Raw genomic sequence first — 8380 nt, forward strand, 5'->3', positions numbered from 1 at the left:
AGTGGCGGTTGGCCCCTCACCTGGCTGGCAGGCCCCAATCACCCGCTGGGATGGGGAACCAGGGGGTTGGTGGCGGCATATGTGGGCGGTGAGGGAAGGAAGATGGGGGGAGGTGGGGAACCGCATGGTGGCAGCGCACAGGTGGCGAAGGAAGGAGGGGGAGGAGGGGGGCAGGCGGGGAGGCAAGGAACTGTGTGGTGGCAGTGTGTGGGCAACAAGGGAAGGAGGAGGAGGGAGGCATGAATTTCATGCACCGAGCCTCTAGTCATTATATAATCTCTAATATAATAGCTAATATGAAAATCAGTGCCACGCAGAGACTTGAAATAGAGGGATATAATAAAGAATGACAGGATAGTTACTTTAAATTGGGGCTCAGGGAAAGCCTCTCCAAAAGATGACATTAAGATATGTCTTGAACCCGGCCAGCATAGCTCAGTGGTTGAGCGTTGACCTAGGAACCAGGAGGTCATGGTTCAATTCCCTGTCAGGGTACATGTCTGGGTTGCAGATTTGATTTCGTGTAGAGGGCATGCAGGAGGCAGCAGATCAAAGATTCTCTCTCATCCTTGATGTTTCTGTATCTCTCTCCCTTTCCCTTCCTCTCTAAAATCAATAAAAGTATACATTTTTTAAAAAAGATATGACTTGAGATACAACAAGGAACCAACTGTGAGAAGATCAGGGGGGAGATGTTTCCAGGGAAAATGAAATAGGTAATGCAAAAATGCTAAACTGGGAATGAATTTAGGGAACATAAAGGAGGCCAAGGTGGCTGAAACCAAGAGTTTTGGGAATCATATGAAATAAAGTCATAAATGTGGGTAGGAGACTAACCAGACAGGGCTTGGGGATATGAAATCTAGTTTATTTTAAATATCATGGAAAACCATTGAATATCTTAACTTGAGAAGGGGAGTAGGAGCACCAAAGGGATAATCTGATTTGAGATTTTGACAAATTTTCTACACCTTCTTTAGTGAGAAGAATAAACAGAGAGAGGACACTAGTGAAAGTAGTGACACTTAGGTGGCTATTTGGATAATTGTGACAAGAGACACCAGTAATCATGGTTTGCACATGGCAGTAGAGATGGAGATAAAGAGAAGTGTGTGTGAATTCAGGACATCCTGAAGAGAAAGGCTGGATTTGCTCTGCTGAATGGCCTAAGCAGAGTGAAGAAAAAAGAGATTTCTACTTGGAAATTGTGTGGATGGATGATGGTGCCATTTACCAAGAGAGGGGAAAAATCTAAGAAGCAGCTTTCTAGGGCAAAAAAGAGAAGGTCTGCATATCAAATCCATTTCTCAGAAAACAAAGGAAGTTAGTAGGTTCTCACCAACATGACTTTTCCTTTTATAAGAAATAAGTTCTACTTCTGCTACTTAATGACATGCTTCCTGAGCCTTTTTACTGAGATTTTGTTTTAAATGAAAGCTTTACTCTCTTTTAGATTCTAATAACCATTTAAAATAATCAGCGCCTTCACTTGTAGTGAAGTGTCTTCTCAATTTCTCAGAAGCCATTGCTACATATGTTGATTTTTGCCACAAAGCACAATGGAATGGGACAATTTGGATGACCAGACAATTAAGATTGTGTGTCCATGTAGGCTTAGAATCCTCTCTTACATCTCCCCACCCCATCTTTAAAAGTCACCACCCTGCAGGGGGCAGGGACAGGCTAGAAGAGGTCAATGGGGAAGAAATGGGGATATATGTAATACCTTTTAAAATAAAGATTTTTAAAAACAAATATACAAATAAATAAAAGTCACCACACTGGACCACCAAACATATTCATACAATCCAGAAGCTAATAAAATATAGAAGGGCATCTACACTAATAAAAGAGAAAGATGCAAATTGACCGTACCTTTGCAATGCCCACCAGCCAATCAGGAGTGAGTATGCAAATTAACCCAACAAAGATGTCGGGTTAATTTGCATACACAAGCGCCGAGTGGCAGGAGGCGGGATGCTTGCGTCATCGCCATGGCGATGACACAGGCGTTCCATACCACCCCAGCCGCTCCAGGCCTCTGGGCAGTGTGGGAAGGCAGAAAGGTGCCAGCAGCCAGGGGAAGGAAGGCCCATTCTTGCACGAATCTTCATGCATTGGGCCTCTAGTAATGAATAAATGAGAAAAATACCAAATATCTAAAAATTCCACGGCACAAATAATTTCTAACTTACATAATGCCCATTTTGCAATGCTTCTAACAACAAAGCTGAGGAGAAGGAGGGGAGAGAGGTAGCAAAACCATGAAGAAAAAACTCCTTTAGAATGAAAATGTGCTTCCAATTTTCTGTTACATTCAAAAGTTCACTCCTTTTAGTCAGTCTTCAGTGCATAAGGGTAGGTTGTGCAAAGTAATTTGTGAGTGACAAGCTGACATCATCTCCTCATCCTCTTCATACAATTTAGCACTCACCAAATAACTATGGCCTCCCCAATCTTGTATCAAAGATTGAGAATACACTGAGTTACATAAGAATGGTCCTACTGTGCACTGTTTTATGAGACTGAATGATCACTAATAAACTTGCTAGTGTTCATCATTGTGAGCACTGATATCACATGGCATGCTCAACTCAAGAGCAATATTTGAATCTTACTTTCTTGTGGAATCCAAAGGTTCTGTGGAACCCTGGTTAAGAAACAAGGGTCTAATATATTTTTTAAATGTTTTATAAACCAGAAATGTCTGGATTTATGGGGTACAGCTACACTGAGGATGAAGTTAGTCACACCAGCAAGTAGAAAGCTGAGTCTCCATCACTCAATGGCTCCCTTAAGTGGCATGTGAATCATGCAGGTAGTGCTCATCAGTTGATCCAAAACCAAACTAGATTCTGACTTGGAAAAGAGTATTGAGGAAGCTGCCTATGCCTGCATGAGGTATCCCAGACATCAGTGTGGCATCTGGTACTGCTTTCTTCTTCTACTCATTCTTCATCATCAATAAACGTGGCTTTGAGTTAGATTTATATTTTGCTTGAATCCGATTGACAATTTAGCCATTTGTGATAATGCAAGAGGAAACAAAATGTTTTATTTTGGTCTTGTTAAGTTTGAAAAGCCTACTAAACAACAACGTAGAGATATCAAAAAGGCATATGGATTTTTAAGCCTGGAGCTACAGTGTATGTCAGAGCTGAATGCACAGGGTATCCCCCCAAAAATGTATACACACTTTGAATAATTATGAATTCCAATGGGTTAAATCTAAAAAGAAAGAAACATCAATTGAGCTATTAGCTATTAAATGTGTATACATTTTGGGGGACACCCTGTATATACATTTATGAGCATGAGAATGAATGGGATAACATAGGTTAAAGAAGTCTAAGAATTAAACCCCTGGTATCACAATATTTAAAGATGAAATGAGAACAAGGAACAAAGTAGAGTTAGAAGAGGTAGCCAATGAAAATCACAGTTTAGGATATTGTAAGTCCGAGAGAAAAAGTGTGTTCCAAAAAGAAGAAAGTGGTCCATGTTAGCAATGCTGCTAAACACCAAGAAAGAGAGAAGATTGTGGGACTCAGAAGCACAGGCAACCCTCGCAAGAGCAATCTCAGTGTAGTGTTTGGGGTCACTCCACTGATGTGAGCCTGTATGTTAAGAAGATGGAGAAAATGAGACTTTAAGTCAAGGAGTTGTCTTTATTTATGAGAGAGGATAGCAAAGAAAGCTTTAGGTTGATGGAAATGAAACAAGACAGCAAGAAGCCAATGGCGTAAGGACTGCAGGGATGATTTCACCATCAGATCTCTCACTAAGCCATGGAGGAATGCGATTCACAACAGAACAGAGATAACTTCATTTCAGGTAATAGAAGGAAAGGTAAAGAGCACAGATGGTTATTTTGTGGTGGGAATAAAAGGGAACTCACGTCAGCTTCTATTTTCTCACTGAAAACTGAGAGAAGATTGTGAGCTAAGAGAGGGATTCCTGTAGGAGGTGTGAGTGGACGGGAGAAGAAGCAAGGGATTCCTGGCAGTTCCCTGAATAAGGGAAACATAAACAACGGGAGAACGTGTGGGTATATGCAAGTCTGGGGGGTTGGAAAGTGTCTGTTAAGTGACAAGTTTGTCCACGGCTCTCCAGGCAGGAGTGGCTTGCACGCCGTGCCCAGGGAGTCCAGACACCAGCCAGCGGGCTTTAGAAATATTGGTGCAAGTCCTTGTCCCCCGCTGCCTTGGAAGGAGGGTAGCTCACTCTTGCCCCCTGTCTCCTGCCACGTACTGAAATCAAAGAGTCCTTCAAAATTTGGGGACTTGAAAACTTTGCAGAAGTTTCTATCTACTCATATTATTTAATATTGGACTTAGAACTTGGAGTCAGATTCAGGTGAACTTAAAATAACAAATAGTTTTAGTAGTTTATACACTTGGGTATAAACTTTCACTCTCCCTAAAAAAAAAAAAAATCAATGGAAAAATATCCTCAGGTGAGGATTAACAGGAAGGAAGGAAGGAAGGAAGGAAGGAAGGAAGGAAGGAAGGAAGGAAGGAAGGAAGGAAGGAAGGAAGGAACTGAAGGGAAGGTCATGTTTTGTCCAAAGTCTCACAGTGAAATGTAGGAAATCCAGCATTTGAGCACAAGCAGTCTGGCTTCAGAGTCTCCATGTTAAACCACAATAAGTTTGCCAAAATGCCTCTATATCTAGGCATTTCTCTTAGTATTTTAAATGTAGTTTCATTTGGGAGGAAAACAAACAAACAAACAAAAAAAGCACAAGCCAGCCCTCAGACTACATCTGCAGTATGAAATGAAGCACAACCATGTCCCCATCCAGGGCTGACAAACAAGCTCTACCAGGTTAGAACGTGGGTGTGTTTTTCCATCATTAACTTAAATGGAACCTGTTTGGTCCAGTCCTTTCTAACAAGGAAAGGCCATATCATCATTTTCAACGTTTTTGTTTTTTTTTTGCATCATCATCTACTCATCCATTAGTTATCTTCAAAAGCTCTGTCAGCAAAAGCTCTATCTTCAAAAAAATGACAAAGTAAGAAAAGCTTATAGACTTGGCCTTAACGTCCAAAAGTTAATGGCCAAGAGCAACTGTGTTTCATAACCCAACGTGGTGCTTAAGATATTTTAGAATTATTGATGCCATAAAAATTTTCACTTAATTAGAACTTTAGCATTAAGATTCAAGGAAAACTAGTACATATGGAATCCAATTCTTGGAATAGCACTTTACCTAGTATAAAAATAATTAATTGCAAGAAATCCTTTGTATGTTACTTACATATAATTTTCAAGTATATATATACTTCACCATATCTAAGTGTTGGATTTTTTTTTAAAAAAAAAGGATTCTTTTGACAAAATGTGAATATGTGTCAAAGGGGGAATTATCCTGGGTGGGACTGCATAGCAGATAAGCTCTTTAATAGCAGATCTAGACTTTAGAGCTATAGGAAGTCAGAAAGATCCTCTCCTGCTGGTGTGAAAGAAGCAAACTGCCATGTTGTAAACTGCCCACAGGGAGAGGTGGCCTCTAGGAGCTGAGAATCTCAGTCTATGACTACGAGGCACTGAACTCTGTGGACAATCTGAATGAGCTTGGAGATGACCCCACTCTCCAGCCCAAGATGGCATCGTGATTTCACTTGAGAGCCTGAGCAGGGGACCCTGCTGAGCACTGCTCAGATTTCAGACCTACCCAATGGTGACGTGATGAATGTTTTACGCCATGACATTTGTGGTTGTTATGCAGCAAAGAAAACTAATATAACAGAACAGCAATTTTCAATCAGTGTGCTGCAAGAATTTTTAAAACATGCAATATCTGACTATTTAGTCAGGGGCACTGACCTCTTTTCGCTTAGATGGTCAAATTTTTAAAAATGACAATAGCCAACACAACAATAGCCATCTGGTGTGAATGGATCAAAATTATATTTTTTGTCAGATTGGTGAATATATATTTTTGGGGTACCGCAGAATGATAGTAATTAGTTTATGAGTGCCATGAGATGAAAAAGGTTGAAAATCACTGGACTAGAAAATGGGACTTCTGGAAATCTATTCCTCCACAGAGCAATAAGAACACTAACAAAATTTATCAAAATCAACTTTCAGAGAGCAATAAGAACACTAACAAAATTTCTCAAAATCAACTTTCAGAACTCTGGAAGTAACCAAACACTTGCACCAATTTGAGTAGTGTTTATTCCAAAAAAATCGACACTCACAGGAATTGTCTTTGTTTGACCTGACTTAGAAAGCTCTCAGTGCAAACAGCCTTTCTTCTAAGGTTTTTGTCAGATAAAAAAAAAATCAGTTGTAATTGTATAACACCACACCTGCTTAAATAACAAATAATAATCAGAGCATATAAGAAGCTTAAAATGGGGTGGGGAGGACTTAAAAGGAAAATCTGTGGGATGAGATTTCTAGGGAGATTTGTGTTTGCTTTTTTCTTCATTGATTAAAGTATTACATATGTGTCCTTATTCCCCACACCCCTGCTCATGCCCTCACCCCGCTGGTGTCTGTGTCCATTGGTTATGCTTATATGCATGCATACAAGTCCTTTGGTTAATCTCTCCCCCTTACCCTCACCCTCCCCTACCTTCCCTCTGAGGTTTGATGGTCTGATCAATGCTTCTCTGTCTGTGGATCTGTTTTTGTAAGGAAATTTGAAAAACTCTGAAATATACTTGAGAGTCTAGAAAGTCATGAAAATATGGTCACATTGAGAAGCCCCTGATCTCTCATCTGTAGCTTACCTCAAGGATCTACACAAGCAAGAAGTAAGGGCTAATAGATGTTATAAACTGATGGGGCAATTTAAGGGGTGCCCCAGTATTCACAGAGTCCCTTAGAAAAGGGTGGGAAACTAACACTTTCAAGATGTTTAAGGAAAACATGGTCCAATAATTAGCTAATAACTAACTGAGTAGAGAACCAGTGGCCACATTTGGCAAAGAATATAAACCAGCAGCATCCACCACAAACAGTGGAGAGAACATGGAGAGGGAGGTCTAATGTCCAGATGTCATATTATTTTAAATGTCCAATTTTCAGGGGGATGGATGTAAAGTACAGCATAGGGAATATAGTCAATAATATTGTAATAATTAGGTATGGTATCAGATGGATACCAGAATTATCAGAGTGATCACTTTTTCATTTATATAAATGCTGAATTACTATGTTGTACCCCTGAAACAAATACAATACTGTATATCAACTATAATTGAAAATTTTAAGAATAAAATAAATTGTCCAATTTCCAAGCAAGAAATTTCAAGACATGCAAAGAAACACGTTGGATAAATCAGGAAATAAAAAATCAATCCATAGAAACTGGCCCTGAGGAAATACAGACATTGGAACTACTAAATGAAGATTTTATGACTATCATAAATATGTTGAAAGAACTAAAGGAAACCATGTCTAAAGACCAAAGGATAGTATAAGGATGTCTCATGACATACAGAATATCAATAAATAAAAATTATAAAAAGAATCAAATAGAGACTTTAGAGGTGAAAAACCCAACCAACCAACCAAGAGAGAGAACCAACCAAACCCAAAGTAAGGAAATAATAAATATTAGAACAGAAATCAATTAAGTCACTCAGAACATAAGATGGAAAAATCCAGAAAGTTTGTAGCCCAAATAATAACTTAAGCCTTGTGAAATTCTGAGCAGAGATTCCAGCTAAGCTGAATCCAGTTTCTGAGCTACAGAATTAAAAGATGAACTAGAGGCCCGGTGCACAAAATTCACGCACTTTGGCGGGGCGGGGGGTGTCCCTCAGCCCAGCCTGCCCCTCTTACAGTCTAGGAGCACTCAGGGGATGTCCTACTGAAGGCTTAGGCCCACTCCCCCAAGCAAGTCTAAGCCGCAGTCTGGCCTCCCTCAGTGGGAGGCGACCAGCTGATCAGGGGAAGGTGCCACCCCCATCACCCCGCTGCTGCTGCCACTGCCAGCTGCCGCAGCTGCCAATGTGTTTTCATCAACATGGATTCCAGTTCCTTCACCACAAAAAAAAAAAAAATGACAACTTTCTTTAGGCATTTTCAAGATGTCTCTTTCATAGAATATGACATTTCTTTCTTTCTTCTTTTTTTTTATCCTCACCTGAGGTTATTTTTCCATTGATTTTTAGAGAGTGTGGAAGAGAGAGGGAATGACAGAGGGAATGAGCCCGGCCAGGGAGAAGCCTGCAACATAGGTACATACCCTTGATCAGAATTGAACCCAGACCCTGCGGTCCACAGGCCGAGGCTCTATCCACTAAGCCAAACCAGCTAGGGCAGGATATGACATTTCTTAGCCCCTCCAGGAGTGAACCTTCATTTTCCTCCAGGAGTGAGGTGGAAAAACCCTAAATCACCTTCTTGGATTCTT

The sequence above is a fragment of the Eptesicus fuscus genome, chromosome 3 (assembly GCF_027574615.1).
Source record: "Eptesicus fuscus isolate TK198812 chromosome 3, DD_ASM_mEF_20220401, whole genome shotgun sequence".
Lineage (NCBI taxonomy): Eukaryota > Metazoa > Chordata > Mammalia > Chiroptera > Vespertilionidae > Eptesicus > Eptesicus fuscus.